Below are 6020 nucleotides of genomic sequence, written 5' to 3'. Positions count from 1 at the left end.
TCATAGGAGCTTCTCAGTCTGCAAGTTAAATTCTTTGAGATACAACAGATAATAGAAGCACTGACAAAAGAAAGAGGAAAGAAAGCAATTTAAATGCAGCCCTCAGGAAGTCAGTGTGATGTAGTGCTAAGTCAGCCACATTGGGGTCTGCAATCTCACAGCCACCTGTGAACAGAGGAGCCAAGGCCACCCTGGGGACTGCCCACTCCACCTTGAAGCTCTGCCCCCAGGTCAAATATGCACCTGCAACAGTGGATAGGCCAGCCCCCATCCATCAGCAGAAATGGATTCTTTCTAGCTATCCACCAGATGCACCATTTTCTTACTTGAGACACTTCTAGCAGATGAGGAGCTCTTTCTTTGTGTGGGTATTTGACTTTCATGCCTTAAATGGAGTTCCTCTTTGCTTGCCTGTCACATAGACTTGTGTCCACCTGCTGTCAGCAATGACAGAAACTAATGACAGAAACTAAACCTGCTACCTGGTCTGAGAAAACTCCAAAAAAGAAAGTGCTAAATAAACCCAATTACTTGTGGCAGGCAGAATCATTCCGAATCTTGTAACCTGCCCCTCCTCTGCCCTGACCTTGGAGCCTCTGGCCAGGTCCCTTCCCTGGTAGCTGTCACCTTGAACTGAGGTTTATCTGCATCTTCCAACTGCCCACAAGAAACCATGCCCACCTGCATTTGATCCCAGTAGTAACAAAGTTGCTTTTTCCCTGTTGGGATCCTGCTATTTGGAAACCACCACCACCCACCCTACACCTCTATCTCAGGGGAGCCACAGCAGTCCTCTTGTGCCATCTAGTGTCCGAAGCTGGAAGTGACTCAAGCACCTTGCAAAGTCTGGAAAGACCCACCTGATAATTTTCAGGCATAAACCCACTCACTTACAGGTGTGGCTCATTTTTAACGGAGACTCTTAGGAGAACTAAAGTGTACTGATCATCTGTTGTGGGCTGGGCATCTATATTTAACTGTATTTGATGAACCAAATGAGAAAACATTTGATCTCTGGATTTATCTGTACACATCAATGCAGCATAAAATTGCATAATATAGGAACGGACACTCTCTATCCTGCCTCCCCAAACTGTGGTAACTGAAAACCTTTGAAACCAGAATGTTCCAGCTGGGAAGAATTAGAACAGCTGGCTCCTGTATCCCAGAGGCTCAGAAAGGGAACTTTGGGGAACAGTTATTATCCAGGAGCTCTGAGTCACCCCACCCCACCCGTGTCCTGGCACACTCCAGACCCCACCTCAGGATTTTTCAAAGTTCCACATGTGCTTCCAATGCACAGCGAAGGCTGTGAACCACCATCTCGACCCAGAGATGGAGATAATAAGACGGGTCTGGGGGATAGGGTTATGCCGCCCAGTTCACAGCCCCACCCCAAACATGGCTTAGGCTTGGCCTGCTTCTTCAGTGACACTGTGAACTCCCTTTTACCTTAAAACAATTTAGTCTCCCTTTGTGATAAATGCAAAGTTAGAACTGGAGTTATTTACTGTCCCAGGAACTTCCAAGTAGGCTCTCTGCAGCCTGGTCATTGGTTTATTTTCAGAGTGGATTGGGCAAGGAATTCAGGTTTTGAGCAGCTTCCTCGGCACCTGAAGAAAGCTCTCAAGTTCTAAGGGACTCACAGGTCAGCAAGCTAGCCCCTCCCCCAGGACAAATTCCTCAGAAATGGGAAAGGCAGGCCTGGCCCCACCACTCAGCCTGTCTCAGCCCTCTAATAAAGCCCTGGCCCTTTGTGACATGAGCATTGCTGTGACAAGGAGGGGCTGTAAAACTGAAATGGGGCTGTTCAAGGTGGGGCTCCCAGGAGAGGGCATGGCCCCTTGTGAGCAGGCCTTGCAAGCCTGTGAGGCAGCTCTGCCCGAGCTGGATGCCCTCACATCAGCGTGTACAGAGGTCAGTAAAGCTGCTCGTTACACTACAAGAACAGACAGAGCGAGCGGATTCAGGGCTGAAGCCATCCTGTACCCACCATCCCAGTGCCCAGGCATACTCCAGACCCCCCTGTACCCTCCACTGCCTGTCTCTGAAGGCAGAAGCAGGTATCACTGACACTCCCAGGTTCTTATCCTCGCTGTATGATGTGGGGCAAGTCACTTGACCCCTAGATGCCTCAGGGTCTTCACATCTAAGATGTAATGCTCACCCCACATAGCTGCTGTGAAAACTAAATGAGGAGCCGAGTGCAATGGTAATCCCAGCAGCTTGGGAGGCTGAGGCAGGAAGATCGTGAGTTCAAAGCCAGGCTCAGCAACTTAGCAAAGCCCTAAGCAACTCTGCAAGACCCTGTCTGTAAGTAAGATATTTAAAAGTGCTAAGATGTGGCTCAGTGGTAAAACACCCTTGGGTTTAAAATTGGTACCCACCCACCCCTGCCAAAAACAAAAACAAAGAACAATCACTAAATGAGGCTGGACACAAACACAGGGGAAGTCCAGGGAGGAGTTGACAGTGCTGCCCCCTTCTTGGGTGTGGCCTACCACCCCTTCCTCCATCCACGGCTTTGCTCAAACTTTCTGATATTTCAACAGAGGATTCTCATTTGGGGAACTTTGAGGCATCTGGATCTGTCTGGAGGGAAGGGAAAGTCCACTGGAATTGGCTAAAAACATAGGCTCTGATAAATCTCTGGCCCTGAGCACATTTCTCAACTTGTTGAGGCTTCCACCATGAAATGAGGAGGTCAGAGTGGAAGATCTCAAGAACGTTGGCCTCAATCCTCTGATGTTAAAGGTATTGAGAGATCTGGCCTTGATTCCCGGGATCTCAGGGTAAGGTTGCCTAATGCTACATATCAAGAGTCTGCAAAAGCACCAACTAAAATCCTGGGGCTCTTCCCTGCCATCTCTACTCAGTGGTTTGTAAATTTTAGCATGGAGCTGCTCTGAAATGCACATGATCAGAGCAGAGGCTCCGCCTGCCTGATGGGGGAACCTCCACCTCACCCCACATGGCTCTGCACTTGGCTACACATTCCTGGGCACCACTTCCCACTGAGTTGTCTACAAAGTGTGGCTAAAAATTCACAAAGTGGGCTGTTGTTTCTTTTTACTTTTTTAAGACAAGGTCTTATTGAGTTGCTTAGGGCCTCACCAAGTTGCTGACGCTAGATTTGAACTTGCAACCTCCTGCCTCAGCTTCCCAGGCCCCTGGATTATAAGCATGCAGCACCGCACCCCACTTGGACTGTCATTTCTTCAGACAGACTCCCAACATGTTGATAAGCTTATTTATTCAAAAGTAGGCCATGATTATGCAGGGAGAGCTCATTAATAAGCAGGACCACACCCCCTCAGCCCTCCCGACACACCCCCAAGCCAGCCAGTCCTGCCTACTGCACTCAGGCACCCCTCACCAAGGCTGTCTGTGGCGATATCAAGAGCAGGAGGCTCACCTCCCGGGCCTGCCATTCAGCTTGGTGCCACCTCAGAATTCCTGTTCCAAAATTTACAAAATCAGGAGGATGTTGCCTTGATGACCCACTATGAAGCTAAACAAGGAGATACACGGAACATGTGGGGTTTGGGCCTAACATTGCCGTGGCTTCCTTCCTGAAAGTGAAAAAGTGGTGTAACTCCCAGGTGCTAACTTAACTTTTTTAAAAGCAGCTTTATTGAAATATAATGCACAAAGCGTAAAATTCATCCAGTTAAAGTATACAACAGTGGGTTTTGGTAGATTCACAGAGGTGTGCAAACGTCACCACAGCCAATTTCAAAACATCTCCAGACACCCCCCATCTAGAGTGACCAGCTGCATTTGCTGCGGCCCCCGCTCACCAGCCTAAGCGCCTAGCAGGACACTTGCTGTCTGCAGACGCGTCTCTCCTGGAGTTTATATAAATGAGATCACCGCTGTCTCTCACGGTGGCACTCTTCCACCTCCACGCCTCTGAGACTGCCCTGGATGCCACAGTACTGGCACTTCCTCCTCCCATGGGACGTTTCATGGTGGGCCATGGTTTGCTCATCCCATCATCCCCAGTGGACATCAGGGCTCCTGGCTTTGGGGAATGATGCTGCCATGAATAGTTTTTCTGGACAGTTTTCAATTCTCATGCGGACACACACCCCAGGAAATATGTGTCAAGTGGTGCTGGTGGGTCATGAGGTGACTGCGTGTCCTTCTGAGGAGCCACCAGACCCTCTGCTGAAGCAGCTGCACCATTCTGCATTCCCACCAGTGGGGAGGAGCCTCCAATTCCCCACCTCTTGGACACCACTATTGCTATCTATCATTTTGATCATGGCCAGAAATAAAGTAGAAACTTTGTTTATTAAATAAATTCTATTTTTTAAAATTCACATGCAGCCTAATATTAAAACTATACAGAAAGAGGGAAATTAAAGTTATAAAAATGATGAAGACAGAAATGCCCTCTGGAAGGTGGAGGGTGACCAGCATCTGGGAACCTATGGCTCTGCCGGGGGGACGCAGGCATGGTGTGTGTGGCTTTGTGATGTGCAGGGCACTGGTGCTGGGTATGGGGGACACTGGCTGGGCTGTAGAAAAGGGCACCAGGCCTCCTTCCTTCCTCCTAATGCTCTTGTTCCCTTTAGTTCACATGTGACTTTCTGGATCCTAAAGGGAAGTTCTTTCCCAAGTAACCCAACCTGTGGCACTCGTGACAAAGCTCCTAAGTTCAGCAGTCAACCAATCAACAGTATGGGTCCTGCTCTACCTTCCCCCTGGGCAAAACCTATGGCCCAACGTTAATCTGTCACACAGGACATGGTTGCTGTCCACCAACGGAGGAACTAAGGTAACTTCCCTTCTTCTGTACCTTGGCAGCCCTCTCAGAGCAGTGCCCAGATGCTTCAGCGAGAAAGTCGTTTTCCCAGAACTGCACTCCAACTTCCTAAAGGTCATTGCCAGTCCCCACCTTCACACAGAAGCACTTAAAGCTCCCCGTCTGAGGAGGGCCACAGCTAATTTTAACTGAAGGATTATAAGAGGAATGCCTGGAATCACCCACAACTTTCTGGTGTCTGTCCCCTCAGGCCAGGTGAGCAGTGGAGTTTTACCACCCACCAACTCAGTAACCCAACACCAGCAAGGGGTGGAGTGCTTGGGAACCTCATGCCTGCCTAAGGCACCTGCAAAGAGAAAACCAAAAATGAAGAAAAATTATAGGGAGGTTGGTGGAGGGGCCGGGTGGCCACTGGGTAAAGAGCACTGTGGGCTGGCCCTCCCACTCTCTGCTGGGAGAGAGGCTTGTGCCTTGATCATGTTTTTTTTTTTTAATTGCAGTTAGACATAATTATTTATTTATTTTTATGGGGTGCTGAGGATCGAACCCAGGGCTCTGCACCCGCTCGGTGAGCACTCTACCGCTGAGCCACAACCCCAGCCCATTGATCATGGTTTTATGAGAACAAGTTTAGCAGGTGCGGGGGCGGGAGTTCCCCTGGAAACAGTGGTTTTACCCTGTGGACCACAGACCACCCCACAGAGGCCAGAGTACTTGACAGACGTCTGGGATTTCATATATATGCCAAGCACTGCCTTCAAGATAAAAGTCTTATGCTCCCATTCTTCAAATAAATGTAGATCAGTTGTAGCTGATAAAAAGTATCTTTCAATTATAAATGTGTCTGAGAAGTTGCTTTTTGTCATTGTATGTTTCTTTTCCTAATCACTGAGCAAATAATTACCAAGCATTATTTGGAAAGTTTTTAAGCTCAGGAGGGCTTTCACTTTCAAAGGTATAAAGGAAGTGATGTATTTAGGTCCAAAAGATCACCCAGTAGTGACAGAAAAAGAAACTCTGGAATAACACAGGAGTCAGCAAACTACAGCCCACTGCCCATCTTTCTAAATAGTTTTCTAGGAGCACAGCCATGCAATTTGCTTACACATTGATCTAAATCTGCTTTGCAGTAGAGTTGATCCTGAAAGCTTAAAATGTTTAGCATTTTGCCCCTAAAGAGGGAGTGTTCTGACCCCCGGTACAGTGGATCATGGAATATACCACAGCCAGTACAAAACAAAATTAATAC

The sequence above is a fragment of the Callospermophilus lateralis genome, unplaced genomic scaffold (genome assembly GCF_048772815.1).
Source record: "Callospermophilus lateralis isolate mCalLat2 unplaced genomic scaffold, mCalLat2.hap1 Scaffold_94, whole genome shotgun sequence".
NCBI lineage: Eukaryota > Metazoa > Chordata > Mammalia > Rodentia > Sciuridae > Callospermophilus > Callospermophilus lateralis.
This window is presented reverse-complemented; position numbering follows the sequence as displayed.